Source organism: Panthera tigris, chromosome A2 (assembly GCF_018350195.1).
Source record: "Panthera tigris isolate Pti1 chromosome A2, P.tigris_Pti1_mat1.1, whole genome shotgun sequence".
NCBI lineage: Eukaryota > Metazoa > Chordata > Mammalia > Carnivora > Felidae > Panthera > Panthera tigris.
In genome coordinates this window covers 164,651,286-164,668,692 of record NC_056661.1, presented here as the reverse complement: position 1 = coordinate 164,668,692, position 17,407 = coordinate 164,651,286, and the positions used below count along the sequence as shown (strand labels likewise).

General features: G+C 52.4%; 1 long non-coding RNA gene across 11 annotated transcripts in view; it reads right to left on the bottom strand.

Annotated features, from left to right (window-relative positions):
- Positions 1-9,852, bottom strand: part of LOC122235843 — a 29,675-nt gene extending 19,823 nt beyond the window's left edge. For 4 of the 11 annotated variants that reach the window (XR_006213917.1, XR_006213935.1, XR_006213931.1 and 1 more), the window contains exons 1-3: positions 9,698-9,852; positions 8,924-9,580; positions 8,597-8,775 (exon numbers count right to left, since the gene is read on the bottom strand). This is a non-coding gene — a long non-coding RNA (uncharacterized LOC122235843). Of the gene's footprint in view, positions 1-6,874; positions 6,967-7,077; positions 7,151-8,596; positions 8,776-8,923; positions 9,581-9,697 lie in introns of all 11 variants that reach the window. The other 7 variants (XR_006213929.1, XR_006213934.1, XR_006213922.1 and 4 more) reach the window with 6 other exon arrangements.
- Positions 9,853-17,407: the final 7,555 nt, after the last annotated feature.

Here is a 17,407-nt window from a genome sequence, read left to right as displayed (position 1 = left end):
CTTATTACAGAGAATCTAAAGATACTTGGGTCTCCTGGTAAACATGTTTTGTGCTTTATTGAAAGTTGCACTATGGAAAAACACACGTGTCTAGAAGTCATAAAATATATTCATAAATTTCCCACTCTAAAGAATTCTGGTGTAATAGTTCACAATTGGTAACTAAGTTTTCACTGAACACTATGGTAGCCAAGAGTTAAAATTCTGCTAAATGTAAAAAAAAAAAATATGCTAAATGTAAAAAGAAAAGAAAAATTCTGCTAAATGTAATTATACTGCTGGAAATGATAAAGAAGCTCTATGCGTGGCCAAAGTAGGAAATATGTAAGAAAGGCATAAAGAATAAGTTTTTGTTGAGAGAAAAGAAAGTAATTTTATCCTGAAACGAGACTAGTGATTTAGAGAGGGAGAATTTACAACAAAGTCTAAATGAAAAAAAAAAAAAGTTGTAGAAAGTTTGTAAAGGGGAATCTTTGGAAAGAATTTTATGTGTGGTCAGGATGGCTAAGATCAGAATAGATGAATTTTAAAGGTACACTTGTATAGGATGTGAGGGGGAAGGTGGCCCCCCACCCCAGCCTAGATACACAGACACCTGCGGGAACCAGGGCAGCACCAACACTCTCCACCTGGCTGGCTAACAGGGTGCCCTGCCCCCACACACTTCTTCGGACCCACCCCTCCATCCCTGGCTCAGTGGGAGTTTTCCTGGGTTGCTGCAGATCTCTTCCTAAGTACCAGCCACTTTGCTGGCACCGCGAGTGCTCTGCATCCTCCTGTGGACCTGCCCCCTCCAATACCCCTTGGGCCAGAACCTGTCCAAAGTGGTACCACAAGCCTGGCAGTGTGCGAGCAGCCCCAACAGGGGCCGGCACTACTCCAAAGTGACTCCCACTGCAGGGAGAGGGAAAGATAACCACACACACACCAGTCAGACGATGGCCTCAGCAGTGGACTGGGGGCGGAGAGCTGTTCTGACTATAGCCAAACCCCACCCCCCCACCACCAAGGAAACCTTCTCAGGGGACAACACAGGGAAGGCACCCTGCAGTTCGATGCTACCGCATGATACGAATGCCTGGTCTGACTCAGCTCAAGCCTAAAGCGGCCCCAGACTCGCCCACTAACAGCACAGGGACTAAACTCTTCCCACAACAGGCAAAGAGAGCCACTACAGATGGCTGGACTAAGGGAAAAAAAGTCTCAGCCACGAGAGTAGAGCACGTGCAACATAACAGGAGACACCCCTGAAGCACCGGGTTCCGGTGAACGGGGCGCACAGCACTGCGGGGCGCTACAGGGCTTCTTCAGAAGGCCATTGCTGTCAAGAGCAAGAGACACAGCTGACTGTCCTAACACACATAAACAGACACGGAGAGTTAGATAAAATGAGACAGAGAAATATGTCCCAAAGGAAAGAATGGGACAAAAATCACAGCAAGAGACCTAAGCAAAACGGAGATAAGTAACACGGCTGATAGAGAATTTAAAGTAATGGTCATAAAGATACTTGAGAAAAGACTGGAGGACATCAGTGAGATGCTCAGCAAAGAGAGAAAAAATACAAAAAAGAACTAACCTAATCAGAGATGAAGAATACAACAGGTGAACTTAAAAAATTAAAAATACACTAGAGGGAATAAATAGTAGACTAGAGGAAGCGGAAGAATAGATCAGCAACCTGTAGGATAGAGTAATGGAAAGCAATCAAGCTGAACAGGAGAGAGAAAAAAAATAACAAAAGATGAAAATAGACTAAGGGAACACGGAGACACCATCAACTATAATAACATTTGCATTATAGGGATCCCAAAAGGAGAAGAGCAAGAAGGGGGCAGAAAATTTATTTAAAGCAATAATAGCTGAAAACTTCCTGAATCTGGGGAAGGAAACAGCAATCCAGATCTAGGAGGCACAGAGAGCCCACAAAAAAATCAATCCAAGGAGGTCCACACCAAGAAACATAGTAATTAAAATGGCAAAAGAAGTGATACAGAGAATTTTAAAAACAGAATGAGACCAAAAAAACGGTTACCTACAAGGGAAACCCCATAAGGCTATCAGTTGAGTTTTCAGCAGAAACTTTGCAGGCCAGAAGGGAGTGGCATGATGTATTCAAAGTGCTGAAAGAAAAAAAAAAACAAAAACAAAAAACTTCCAACCAAGAATATTGTATCCAGCAAAGTTATCATTCAGAATAGAAAGAGGAGTTTCCCACACAAACAAAAGTTAAAGGAATTCATCACCACTAAGCCAGCCTTAAAAGAAATGTTAAAGAGGACTCTTTTGAGTGAAAATGAGAGACCATAAGCAGGAGTAAGAAGAGTAGGAAACACAAAAGCAGCAAAATTAAGTATATCTACAAAAGTTACTCAAGGACTCACAAAATAAAAGAATGTAAAGTATGACATCATATACTTAAAATGTGTGTATGTGGTGGGGGTGAGGAGTAAACATTTAGTGCTTCTAGAATGGGTCTAAACCGAAGCATCCATCAAATTAATATGGAATTCTATATGCATAAGATATTATATACAAACCGAATGATAACCACAAATGAAAAACCAGTAATAGATATGCAAAAAAATAAAGAGAAAGGAATATAAGAATATCACTAAAGAAAGCCAACACATCATGAAAGAAGAGACCAAGGAAGGAACAAAAATAACTACTAAAACAAGTAACAAAATGGTAATAAGTACATATCTGTCAATGGTTACTTTGAATATAAATGGACTAAACCCTCCAATCAAAAGACACAGGGTGACAGAATGGATTAAAAGCAAGATCCATCTGTATGGTACCCACAAGAGACTCATTTGAGACCTAAAGACATATGCATATTGCAAAAGTATTTATTATGAAAATAGAAGTGAAAAGAAACCTGGGGTGGCAAAAGATTGGACAAAACAGACTTTAAAGCAAGACCACAATAAGAGACAAAGAAGGACACTACATAATCATGAAGAGAACCCAACAAGATAGAACAATTGTATATATTTATGCACCTAACATGGAAACACCCAAATACATAAAGCAGCTAATAACAAACATAAAGGAAATAATCCATAGTAACACAACAATAGGGAAGTTTAACATCCCACTTAGATAAATGGAACAACCATCCAAAAACAAAATCAACAAGGAAAGAGTGCCTTAAAATGACACACTAGACTAGATGGACTTAAGAGATATATTCTGAACATTCCATCCTAAAACAGCAGAATACACATTATTTTCGAGCGCACATGGAACATTCTCCAGAATAGACCATGTATTAGGTCACAAAACAACTGTCAACAAATTTAAAAAGACCAAAGTCATACCATGAATCTTTTCTGACCACAATACTATGAAAGTAGAAATCAAGCACAAGAAAAAAATCTGGAAAGACCCTAAATACATGGAGGTTAAATAGCATCTACTAAGCAATAAATGGTTCAACCAAGAAATAAAAGATGAAATCAAAAAATACATGCAAATGAAAATTTAAACACAATGGTCCAAAAATCTTTGGCATGCAGCAAAAGCTGTTCTAAGAGGGAAATTTATAGCAGTACAGGCCTACCTCAGAAAGAAAAAAAAATCTCAAAAAACCAACTTAGCCATATGCCTAAAGGAGCTATGGAAAAAAAAGAACAAACAAAACCCTAAATCAGTAGAAGGAAGGAAATAATAAATATTAGAGCAGAAATAATCAAAATGGAAACCAAAAAAAAACAAAACAAAAACAAAATATAAAAACAATAGAACTGGTCCATGAAACCAAGAGCTGGTCCTTTGATAAAACACAAAATTTGATGAATTTTCAGCCAGATTCATCAAAAACAGAGAGAGGAGGAGGGAGGGACAGGGAGGCAAGGGGCTCAAATGAACAAAATCAGAAGTGACAGAGGAGAAATAACCACCGACACCACAGAAATACAAAGGAGTGTAAGAGAATATTATGAAAAGTTAAGTGCCAACAAATTGTACAACCTAGCAGAAATGGATAAATTCTTAGAAACTTACAGCCTCCTCCAAAAACTGAACAAGGAAGAAATAGAAAATTTGAACAGGCTGATTAACAGCAATAAAACTGAATTTGTAATAAAAAAAACTCCCACCAAACAAAAGCCCAGGATGAGATGGCTTCACAGGCAAATTCTATGTAACTTTTAAATAAGAGTTAATAGCAACTGCCCGGCTAGCTCAGTCGGTAGAGCATGAGACTCTTAAATAAGAGTTAATAGCTATTCTTTTCAAACTATTCCAAAAAATAAAAGAGGAAGGAAAGCTTCCAAATTCATTCTATGAGGCCGGCATTACCCTGATACAAAACCAGATAAAGACACCACAAAAAAAGAGAACTACAGGCCAATTGTCTCTGATGAATACAGATACAAAAATCATCAACAAAATATTAGCAAACCAAATCCAACAATACATTAAAAAAATCATTCACCACGATCAAGTGGGATTTAGTCCTAGGATACAAGAGTGGTTCAATGTTCACAAATCAATCAACATGGTACATCACATCAATAAGAGAAACGATAAAAGCCACGTGATCATTTCAACAGATGCAGAAAAATCATCTGACAAAATACAACATCAATTCCAGATAAAAACCCTCAACGAAGTAGGTTTGGAGGGAACATACCTCAACATAGTGAAGGCCATGTATGAAAAACTCACAGTCAGTATCATAATCAATGGGGAAAAACCAAGAGCCTCTCCTCTAAGGTCAGGAACAAGACAAGGATGTCCACTCTCACCACTTGTATTCAACACAGTACTGCAAGTCCTAGCCACAGCTATCAGACAAGAAAAAGAAATAAAAGGCATCTAAATTGGTAAGGAAGAAGCAAATTTTTTGCCATTTTCAGATGACATGATACCATACGTAGAAAACACAAAAGACACCACCAAAAACTACCAGAACTGATAAATTAATTCAGCGAAGTCACAGGATACAAAATCAATGCACAGAAATCCATTGCATTTCTACACACTAATAATGAAGCTGCAGAAGAGAAATTAAGAAAACAATCCCATTTACAATAGCACCCAAAATAATAAAATACCCAGGAATTCACTTAACCAAGGAGGTGAAAGACCTGTTCTCTGAAATCCACAAAACACTGATGAAAGAAATCGAAGATGGCACAAAGAAATGGAAAGATATTCCATGTTCGTGGACTGGGAGGTGCGGGAAACTCACGGCCACAATGGCTCATGTAGAGGCCCTCTTAGTGTCTGTTGCTCTATGGACCACACACAGGATCACCAGAGACATCTGAACTACGAACCAGAAAAATCCATCAGATTGCTGCTGCCTGCCCCCACTCCGCCTGAGGATGCTTGAAGCCTGTCATACAGATATCTCACTGGCAGCATCCAGGACTCAGACACTGGGTTTATAATTTGCTCCAACCATTACCTGTGTTTTCCTTTTGTTTCCATAGAAATGCCTCTCATTAATTAACCTTATTGCCTGCTGAACAAGGCAGAGTGTGTACAAAAGCCAACACCACTTGCGACACCTAGATGAACTCCTGGGAAGTAAGGACCCAGATAATCAGGCAGCAAGTCACATGGGTACAAGAGGCCCCTGCCCCCCACCTCCTTTTTTAAGGTGGCAGAGACTGGCTTACTGATCCATTCTCTTGGATACCCACTGGGATCAGATCAACTTTCGAGATTCCCACCCCAGACTACACCGTTACTATTGCTTGGAATACACTTGGGGATGAAATTAACGTCACGTAGTGCCAAACTATGTAGAAAAATATAACTATCTCTGATGACCCCTCAATTAGCACAAGGGACCAAAAGTTACAAGTAGGTCAAATCCTTCTGTTTCAAAGCCCCGACCACACCCTAAATCGGCTGAAGCAGTAACAGAAGACAGAGCTCCGCTCACGCTCCATAGAAATGCAACAAAGGACTCACGATGGGAAATTCTAACCGGAAAAGTCTCCACATGTCTGACACCGTGTTGCTTCTGTTTCCCTTGCTGCAGTGACCTACAGGTTAGAACTTTCTGCTTAGCCCTGCGTGTAGGCACGTTACAGCTAAGGTTTACCAAAACTGCTCTTTACCCAACACCTACCTCACCCGAGGAGACAAAGAAGTAGCCAAAGCACCATCACCCCCAATTCTTCAAGACTGAGGAAAAGTCATAACTCAGGGAGGAATTGACTCCATGCCCCATGGGGTTAATGAGGTAGAAATTACCAGAAAACTGAAAGCCTGCTTTTCAGAGAAGTGCTTCTCCCTAACTGGCTATAACTGGCTATTATGTCTCCCAGTCCCCACCAACAAACCCGCTGGCTGGCCCTGCAGCAGCCTGGACTCATCGGGTTCCTGCCTGGTAACAAGCAAGGCCCCGCTTTCCTTATGTGAGATAAGGAGAGACCCCATCCAGGTTTCCCAGCCCTCAGAGTGCGCCCACAGCCCCCTCTCCTGGTCCTGAGATAACCTCCTGACGGGGGACTGAATTTCTGAAGTCTCTGCCCCAGAGTCACCATGGAACGTATGTTACGCGTATGTTTCCTCAGTGGGAACACGCTCTAGCTTCCCTCTTGAATGATCAAGAATTTTCCCACCTTTTAATCAAGACTCTTTGGCTTTTTCTCCTGCCTAAGTCGATTCCAACATCACGTTGGTTCCTTCAAGTTGTACTTACTAGAATTCTTTTTCTGTCCACGAGTCATTGTTTTAAATGTTTTACCAAACGCAAAAACAGACAGTCTAAGCCAAGCACGCGTACTGTTTGCTCACCGGTTGGACTTTATAGAGAACATGTTATCACTTTTAAGCCTCCCACCAGTTCTGTTACAGTAAGTCCCCAACAAGGAACTAGGGGTGAAAAAATACATTATGTTCATACCTAGCAACAGGGACTTGATGGGCCCTGGACAGACAAGCCAGGCACCCTGGCACCGAGGGACCGGAAAACATGAGGTTGATCGTCAATGCTTTCTGAGGAAAGATTACTGATCAAAAAGGGGAAATGATAAAGGAAAATTTCAACTTTTGATGTTTGTGGGTCCTGCTCCTGGGCTCCCAGGGAAGCTAGACTTGAACATTTACCAAGGTCAGAACGACTCAGCAAAACCTCCGAGCGTGGGCTTTATTTCTGTCCCGTGCACACACTGTACATCTGCTTTGTTAAAAAATAAATAAATAAATAACCAAAAGGAGCATTGCAGACATAAAAAAAAAAAAATCTCCCTGGTTCCCGTAAGATTAAATTCATACAGCCTTGCACACACTAAAAATATAAAATAGATTAAAAAATAAAAACATAAAACAAAGTCTGTAACTGTTTGGAATGTCCTTTGTCATGACGATTTGTAACTCTTCATGAAAAGGAAAAAACACAAACGTATAACCCTGTACCACATGACCCTTCCCCAGAGGACTCTCTTCTTTGTGAAGACAGGTACCCTGGGCAGCTGTCCCAACTTGGGCTCGAGGAAGACTCTTTTCCTTTCTCTTTAAAATCAAACAAATTTTCTTTTAAATGTATATTTTTTGAGAGAGAGAGAGAGAGAGCGCTCAAGCGAGTGAGAGAGAGTAGGGGAGGGGCAGAGAGAGAGAGGGAGACACAGAATCCGAAGCAGGCTCCAGGCTCCGGGCTGTCAGCACAGAGCCCCACGCGGGGCTCGAACCCACAGACTGCGAGATCATGACCTGAGCTCAAGTCGGACGCTTAACCGACTAAGCCAGCCCCTCGCTTTAAAATTTTTTTTATTTTTTGTTTAATATAGCAAGTTGTCAGATTGGCTTCCATACAACACTCACTGCTCATCCCAACAAGTGCCTCCTCAGTGGCCGTCACCCATTTTCCCCTTTCCCCCACCCCCATCCACCCTCACTTTGTTCTCTGTATTTAAGGGTCTCTTGTGGTTTGTCTCCCTCCCTCTCTGTTCGTAACTATTTTTCCCCTCCCCCATCCCCATGGTCTTCTGTTAAGTTTCTCAAGATCCACGTATGAGTGAAAACATATAATATCTGTCCTTCTCTGCCTTTGTTCATTTTGCATTGACAACTTCTCTTCCTTAGAATGACAATTTTGGGGGGGCACCTGGGTGGCTTAGTTGGTGAAGGTCTGACTTCGTGTCAGGTCATGATCTCAGCAGTTCCTGGGTTTGAGCCCCATGTCTCGGGGCCTGGAGCCTGCTTCGGATTCTGTGTCTCCCCCTCTCTCTGTCCCTCCCCCGCACGTGCGAGATCTCTCTCCCAAAAATAAATAAACGTTAAAAAGAAAAAAAAAAGAGTGACGACTTTTTGTATGGAATTTAAAGAAGGAATGACAGCAAATTAATTATGCTTGTCTCTTTACACACACAGACACACACACGCACAACACAGAGGCACACATTTCCCCAGAAAAACATTTGAATTTTTGAAAAGTCTCTACTTGTATTAATAAGAAACAAAGCTGTTTTCTGGGTTTGGATAGAACCGCAGCAGAACTTAAGAGCTGAGTACGAGACTCCATAATTCATAGCTAAACTCCAAATACCTCCTACGGATGCAAAATTGCTCATTTTACCTGCTCATCGGGGCAGCGCTGGAAACCAAAGCCGCCTCTTGGGAATAATACCTTAGCAGGCTGCACGGAGGAGACGGTGCACGGCACCCACGCCCCAAACAATGACGTCACGGAGTCTCAGCACAGATGGACGCACTTACAGGTGCGAGTCAAATGCTCAATTAACAGCCCCAGTTAGACTCCCCGGAGCACCTGTGGGCACACTGCTAGTTCTGGAAGGCAGCGCCCAACTGCAGGGAAGGACAGATGCAAACTATCAGTGAACTTGGAACCAGCAGACCTGGGGTGAGGGCTGCAGGGGTCCTTCCGAATGCCCCAAGTTCAGGGCTTCGCAGAGAAGCCCTCATAGGGGGACAGTCTCCCTGAAGTCCACATTACCTGATGTTTCCGAGATGGCTAATTGGTGGAGGTCGGGCGGTGGTCGGGTGTTCTGGGGATCGACTCTCCAGCAAGGCTGGGATCCGCGTCTAGAAACCCCCCAAGGGGTCTCCGGGACCGTGGGCATTCGCCAGCCGGGTCTAGGAGTGAGTCAAGGCACACCTGAAAACAAGGGACACGCAGCCCGGGCAGGGAGAGCCAGCGTGCCCTTATGCGATCGTGAGCATTCTCCCGAGCGCCGGATTCTGTGTCTCCAAGCAGGCCTATGAGGGGACTCAACCGGTGACCGCGGGGCCGCAGGGTCTCAGCCCCTGCCCGCCGTCCCCGAGCAAGTCCTCGAGGAGTGAGGCATCTCCCCGCCCGGCCTGCCGCACCTGGCGGCCTGTCTGCCTCCCGGGCCTCGCCGGGCCCCCTGCCCTGGCGGGTGGGGGCCCCGAGCACCGCCTCTGGCTGCTTCTGGCCACCGCGTCAGCTTGGGCTCCGGACGCGAGGAGGCCGCTGGAAGGAGCCGGGCGGCACCGGTTCCCAGAGCTGCATTCAGGCCCTGGCCGCCCTGGCCGCAGCTCTCGGATGTGCGGACTCCTGTCCCTTCCGCGGCTGCCGCTGCCCCTGCTCGCCGACAGCCCGCCCTTCTGAGCTGGGCCAGTGCCGCCTGCGCTGGAGGGGGGAGGTGGGGGGTGGGCGCGGGCTGTGTCACCTCCCGCCGGGGCTCCCGGGCTGCCACCGCGGCCGCCGCGCCGCCTGCCAGGCCCCGGCCCCCCGCGTGCCACTTACCCGAGCGTCGCCGTTGGGCGGGCGGCCCAGCGCCGTGCCTCTGCTGCCCTCTGCGGGCGGCGTCCACGCGCGACCTGAGCCGGCGGGGAGGAGCCCTGCCCCCCGCCTCGTGCCGGCCTGGGGTGGGGGCCGCTGCGGGGGCGAGGGTCGACTGGGGGCGGGGCTGGCGGGGATAAGGGGGTAGGGGAACTGGCGGGGGGGGGCGGGGAAGAGTGGAGGTTGACTGGGGGGGCGGGGCTGGCAGGGGTAAGGGGGTAGGGGGACTGGCCTGGGGGGGCGGGGAGGAGTGGAGGTCGACTGTGGGGCGGGGCTGGCGGGGGAAGGGGGTAGGGGGACTGGCCGGGGAAGGGGGGGGGCGGGGAAGAGTGGAGGTTGGCTGGGGGGGCGGGGCTGGCGGGGGTAAGGGGGTAGGGGGACTGGCCTGGGGGGGCGGGGAAGAGTGGAGGTTGACTGGGGGGGCGGGGCTGGCGGGGGTAAGGGGGTAGGGGGACTGGCCTGGGGGGGGCGGGGAAGAGTGGAGGTTGACTGGGGGGCGGGGCTGAGCGAGGGGGCGGGGCTGGACTGGAGGTCGCGGAAGTCGACCGGGGGCGAGGCCGGCGGGGGGTGGGGGGGGGGCTGGGCTGGGGGGCGGGGGACGGGGGTCGACTGGAGGAGCGGGATCGATTGGTGGGGGCGGGGATCGCCTGCAGGGCCCTTCAGCTGCGGGCCGAGCTGCGGGGGGGCGGGGCTGGCTGGGAGAGCCCTGCCCTCCGCTCCGGGGACGGCGGCCCTGGTCCCGCCCCTCGGTGCCCGCGGCTGTGAGCAGGTGGCACCTGCCGCGGGAGACGCTCCCCGAGGCCTGCGGGCTGGACGTGGCCCGGCCGTGCTCGCCTGGCGGGAAGCAGAGAGACCAGCACGATGAGGGGCTCGCACACGGTGACCGAGCGCGCGTTTCACAGGACCGGAGCCCCTGGGGACCCTCAGGCGGCCGTCACGTTGCGCAATGACTGGAGCCCCAAAGTTCACGTGGCCTGTGCGTGGGCACCGAGCCGTTTCCTGTTCTTGCCGGTGCCTGGAAACCCGTTCCCCAAATATTTTTCAGGATGCAGTTCAAATGCGAATTGTCAGGCCTTTTTCATACTGTTTTGGTTAAAGATAAAAAAAAAACAAACCGATTCTAGACATTCCGAACAATATTAGCTCCACTTTATTGACTGCCGGCCAAGCACGACTTTAGGAATTTCCATCCATAGCTCACATCATTGTCCCCTCTGAGCGCTTGTCTCTGTTCCACCAGGGAGAAAAGTTAGGCTCTGAGAGGTTAGGACGCTTGGCCCAGGACACACAGCGGCAGCAGAGACAGGAGCCCGCTCAGGGACTCCACAGTTTGTGTTCTGCACACCAGCGCCACCTGTTGGTCCTCACGGCCTCTCCTCACTGCAGCTGTCCCTTTCTGCGGGGCAGGTGACCGGCCCTCGCACCCGGCCTGGGCCCCCCCCTCCAAACCCTCTAACCGCCCTCCCACCCCCGCGAAGCAGCTCCCGGGACGCCGGGCACAAGCATCGCTCCCGCTCACGGAGGACAGAACTGCATCAGTCCAGCTGTCCTGGCAGCTGGCGGACTGGCCATGAGTGAGTGTGGGGGATGGGAAATCGGGTAGGTAAGCCACCAAACGCAGTGGTTTGCCATCACATTCCTGGCTACCTATCGGTGGCCACCTGGTGCCCGGCGTGGTGAGGCCCTGACGCAACGTGGCACGAAGCCGGCAGGCCCCCCCGTCTTCCCCTTTCTCCGCGGGAACCATAGAAAACCGCAAGCAAAAAAAGCACCATTACTAGCCAATGTCACAGAGAGCTGAGTGGGGACTCCCTGCAGAGTCAGAGCTGGACAACACGACAGGGAACAGGGCAGCGGCGGGGGGGCTGCGTTTCTCTGGCCGCGTCCGGCTGCCGCGGGCCCAGTCGGTGGCTTCACGCGGCCGGTTGCTCAGACCCAATTGTGTGCTGTCGCTCGCCCTGTCCTGCTTGTCATGAGGGTGCATTTTGCGACTTTCTAAAGTGGAAAGGCCTTCAGTTTCGTGTGTGAAGACCCGGGAGAAGTTGCCCGGGGCCAGAGGGAGGGCGGGGGCCTCCTGCTCGGGGCACTCTGCTAAGGCCTGTCGGAACCTGCGGAAGCATCTGGATTGTCCTGCTCCTGAGCGCACCTTCACGGGCGGGAGGAGTTTTCATTTTAGCAGGGGGCCCGCCTGCCTCACGACCAGCCCCGGGCACTCATGGGGCCAGCGAGGGCTTCCTCGTGTGTCAGGGGCTCAGATGACGAGCGTTTGGGATTGTATGGGCTGCCCATGCTGTGTAACAAATAACCCACCATTTACCGACTAAAACCCACAAGCATCTATCGTCTGGATTCTGAGGGTTGGGCATGCGGCTGCGGTTTGGCTGGACACTCTGGTTCACGTTCACAGCCCAGCTCTCAGCCGGGAAGCAGCCCGCGTGGGGGAATCCGCTGGCCGGTGGGTGGGGGGGGGCTCCATTCCTCCCCTCCTGCTCCTCCCCTCCTGCCACCCCTTAGGGCTGCCCGAGGGTCCTCACGTGTGGCACCGAGTTCCCCAGACTGTGATGAGATGGGGAGGGGGGGTCACTGTCAGGCGGTGGTCGAGTTCACGGAGCCCAGTGGCTGAACGTTTGAAGGAATGTTTGTGACGTCTGTGCTCAAGTGCCGACAGCCGTGGTGCGTCGTGACGTTGGTGGGGCCGGTGCTGTGCTGTGAGGCTTATTCCCCGCCGTCCGCTCCTCCCCGGGGCCCCCGGACGGCCCGCTGCTGGCTCCTGAAGGAGGACAATCAGTGCCGCCTCCTTCCGTCCCCCGCATCACGGGGAGGTCATCCCCGCTTCTTCCCAGCCGCCGCGCGCCCCGTCTCTACCCACCCTGCCTGACACAGAAAAAAGAAAGACTCCCCCTGTCCCCAGACGGCCTGACATCAGGTGGCAAGATGCTGAGTCCATCTGTGGAAGATCACCAACCCCCCCCCCCCCCCCCCCCCGCCAAAGCCACTGAGGACACCACGGCCAGGATGGAGCGTGTGGTTTTGTGACCCGGCCAGAAGCTTCTCCCAGTGCTAGCATCCTCCGGCCCGTCTAGGAGCCCCGCCCCCTCGCTTCCCACGGTGGCCCCAGATGTAAGGGTCCGCGGCCAGAGAAGCTCGCCGCTCCTCACGGAAGGTGTTGCAAGAGGGAATCCTGCCCGTCGCGGTCCAGCTCTGTTTTCAGGGATGTTAGGTTGATCCTCTGAAATTGGTGGCAATAGAAGTATTTACGGCACAGAAATCCGCAAACGCTACAGACGGGCGCTTGTAACGGTTTTCTCCCGGAGACGCGCTTTCCCAGCACACGGCCGGGACGGTCATCTACGTCCAGCTCAACGGGCTGTCTTCTTCCTCTGAGCGCAGGAATATCATTCAACAAATCATTATTCTGACTTGTAGACAATAGTAAGATGCCTGTAAAAAATGGTTATTTAGAAACTATAGATTTCTTAACATAATCGGAGGCATAAAACTCCAACAATCTGCTTGCGTTCAAAAGCAGAATTGGGGGACATTGTTTGGTGCATTTTTAGTCAATGAGTTTGCTATATATATTTGGTTTTAAGATGCCCCCTCCCCATAAGGAATACGGGCAGCGAAATCTACTTGACCCATGACAGTAGAGACCCCAAGCTCCCCGGGGTCTCATGGATGGCAGTGATTTATATGTCACTGGCTCCGCCCACTGCTGTCTTAATCTGGGACATTCGCCTTCTGAGAACACCCTTCCAAGAGTGCGTGGGAGAGAGCCCAGCACAGACACCGGCACAGGGCTTCCGTGGGATCGGCAGGACAGATGCCCCGCCCCGCTTGGGTGTGCGGCCTGTCCGGACGTACGGGGCAGCATGTCCCCTCCGGAGCCCTTCACGACCCTGGGTCCGGCCACGTCGACCAGCAGAGCATGGGCTGCAGACCCTGGGCTGCCAGGGTGGCCCCGGATCCCCCGGAGTCATCACCGGATGGATGCTCTCTGGGTTCCCGCTGAAGTGGGGAGAACGCCCACCTCCCAAGCTCCTCACCTGCCTCTCTCCCGGGAAATGGGCCCGTCAGCTCTGGCTTGAGCTCCTGTCACAGAGTTAGAGCCTTCCAGTCACTTTCTCTCCAGGCGCCTGGGCAGAAGGCCCCTCCTGTACTCTTTCCCCCGAAAACAAACCAATCGGCACCACCCAAACCAAAACCAAACCTATTATTCAAGTGCTCGGTGGTCACAAGGGGTCACAGGTCACCTGTGCCCAGATAGGGCTAAACTCTGGCTTAGGACCCAATGAGAGCCCCCTTTGGAGGGGAGCTCAGTGGTGGCAGGGGCCCCATTCTGGCAGCTAGGCATCTTCCTTCACCTGGGCCGGTGCCCGCACCTCTCTGTTCCTTTTCTTTCCTGGTCTGCGAAACGTAGCCAAGGACACAGCCTCACAGGGCGTTGTAGATCAATGTGTGAATTGTGTCAGGATTGTGCGTGGATCCACGTGGAGTGCACAGAACCGTGCCTGGAACCAAGCGAGCTTCCGATAAATGTTCATCACGATGGTTGCCGCGGCCCTTGCTCTGTGCCGTCATGTGCCTTTGCCCAACACGAGGGCTTTGTTGTCTGGAATAACCAGCCCTACAAAAACATTCTGCAGCACCCGTTAGAGGTTTCCGGGCCGCTGAAAAGGAGCCGTGCTCGCACCGACGTGTGGGAGCCTCCTGACGGACGGGTGTCTGCTTGGCCCTGAGGGAACAGAGAGGACGGCGAGGGGACAGGGTGCTCACCTGCGGCCTCTTCAGGTGGGACGGTGGGAGCCGCCTCTTGGCATTTGCACGCGCATTTCAGCGGCCAGAGGTTAGTCAAAGGAGGCCGGAAGTTGTGTTTCTTTCCTCTGGATGTCCACGGGCCCAGCTAAAACTTGGGGGCCCATTTCTAAGGAAGAGGGAGACAAGAACGAGGGTGCCTAGTAGAAAGTGTCTGCGGGAATTCTGCCACCGGCCTGCTTCCCCCCCAGCTGGCAACGTCTCCTGATTGAGCAGGTGTCTGATGCCTGGGGCCACCCCCTTAGCCAGACCGGGGCGGGGCGGGGAGTCTGCTGCATCTATGGGGCATCCCGTGCGTCCCCAGCTTCTTCCATAGCTAATGGGAAGGGGGACGGTCAGGGTTATATTATCGGACACCATGTAACAAATTACTCCAAACTCAGTGGCGGGAACAGTAATGCTCATTTATCAGCTCCGTTTCTAAGGGTCGGAAACTCGAGAGTGGCCTGCCTGGCAGATCCCGGCCACCAGCCTCCGCAGGACTGATGGGGCAGGAGGACGTACTTCCAAAGCGGTGCCCTCGTGCGTCCTGGGTGTTGTGGGGGGAGACCTCAGCTCCTCACCTGGGGCTGCTTGAGCATCCTCACAGCCTGATCCCAGAGACGAGGCAGAAGCTTCGGTACCTGTAACGGCCCAGCCTGGAGAGGCCCGCGGTCACCTCGGCAGTCTTCTTTGGTCACAGGAGTCAGGCCTCAGGAGCCCCAGCAGAAGCAGAGCCCTCCCAGGGCTTCAGATCTAGCAAACAGACATTTGACGAGTCAGAATAAACTCTCTATGGGCATAGAGCTCTCGACAGCCTCCAGAACAGAAGCGAGGGAAGGCTTTGTGCAGTAAGGCCGGGCCCTAAGACGAGGCAGGTAAGACACGTAGGCTGTGAGGTCCAAGGCGATGCCACCTCCCAGGGTCGGGCAAGTGCAGAGTTGTTCAATTAGCCCGTGAACCTGGCCTAGCATCTAAACAGATCTGACTCTCAACTGGGGTGATGTTGTTCCCCACGGGACATGGGGCGATGTTGGGGGACATATTTGACTGTCATGGTAAATAGTGCATCTGGTAAATAGAGGGCAGTGAGCAGCTAAGCTCCCTGCCTGCACAGGACGGCCGCCGCTGAAAGAATGATCCAGGCCGGGGTGTCCGAGTGGCTGGGAATCATTGTTGTGAAAGGGGAAGTCGCGGTAAAGGCAGCTAGCGCGTGTAGGGGCAGCGGCGTGTGGGGTTCGTGCAGGGAGAGGACAGCCTGTCCGCGTGGCCAGGCCGCGTGTGCAGGGCAGTCAGGGGAGGGGAAGTCTGTGAGATAAACTGGGCCTGGGGGTTGGGGGCACCGTAAGGTATGATTCAGGAGTTCGGACACGGGCCCACAGGAAATGGGAAGCCTCTGTGAGGTGGTTGGTTCTGGGTTCAAGGGGAATTGGGGCAGAGAGACCAGCCGGAGCCGCGGCATTCAGCGTGATGCCTCTCAAGTGCGGACGGGTGCACACGGGCGCGTCGGTGTCCCGGGGCTTCCAGTCTACTTTGCAGAGCGCCGTCGCGGGCTCTGGTCAGCACCACAGCTCGAGGGCCGCGCTGTAGAGGGTGCGGCTGACTGGGGCCGTTCCGCTCCCCTGTGTCGCTCCAGATCCCAGCCCGGGAAACAAAACGCCAGAACTGCCACCGCTGACGCAACGCGAGACTTCTAGCAAGGAGGCCCGACCTGGGGTTTGCTCGGAACCCAGACGTTGACACCCGTTTCCACCGAGGCCGGCTCCGTGTTGGCCGGGGGCTTGGGCCCCCAGAGCTGGCGAGGCCGAGAGCCCCAGCGGCGCCCATGAGGCTCGGGAACCTGGCCTCTGGAGCTTGTCCCCACGAGAAAACACAGCGAGGGGAAGAAGCACCTAGTGCTGCTGCCCTTCCGGGTTGGGGGGCAGCCGCCTTGCCTCCCCCGGGCTCTAGCTCCCCGATCCGATCCGTGCAGTGATGGGGCTCGGGGGCCGATGGCAGCGTTGCAGCTTGTGGTTTGCAGGAGGGCCCATCCCGACTCTCTGGGGAGCCCCGCTCGGAGGCAGTGTCCCCGGGGTAGGACCCCCTCCCTCCCTCCCTCCCCTCGTGTCCCTGTCCCTCTCCCTTCCTTCCCCTCCTTCCCTCCTCCTGACCCCCAGGGCTCCCACCCACTCCTCAGCAACTCCTCTCCAACACCTGTTTTCTGCCAGCCGGAAACTAAACAAAGAGCACCTGCCAGGGACGGAATGTTTGTATCCTCCCCAAATTCGTAGGTTGGAATCTTACCCCCAGGGTGGTGGTTTTACAAGGTGGGGTCGTTGGGAGGAAATTAGGCTTAGATGAGGTCATGAGGGTGGGACCCCATGGTGGGGTTAGCGCCCCGATAGGAAGAGAGAGCGCCCTCCCCCACCCGACCCCTCCCTCTCTGCCCTGTGAGGACGCAGCCAGACGGTTCAGCCGTCTATGAACCGGGAGGACGGCTCTCACCAGGCACTGGATCAGCCGGCACCTTGATCTTGGACTTCCAGCCTCCAGACTGTGAGAAGTACATTCCTATTGTGTGAGTGCCCCGTCTGTGGGGTTTTCTCACGGCAGCCTGAGCGGACGAAGACACCACCAGCGTGAGAGAGAGCAGGGCCGCTAGCTCCCAGGTGGCTGGAGCGCGGAGCTCCGGGGCTCAGTCACCATCCCTCGTGCTGGGGCAGGATGTCGGGGGGGGGGGACTCCGAGCTGGCAGAGGGGAGCCGCACCGTGGAAAAGGGGGTCAGGTGCGCCCCGCTGGGGGCCGTGGGCGTGGGGAAGTCAGGAGGGCTGACCAGAAGCAGGATCCTACGCGGTTGGTTGGGTGGGGTGTGTATTTGGCTTTCCCCGTCTGTCCTAAGT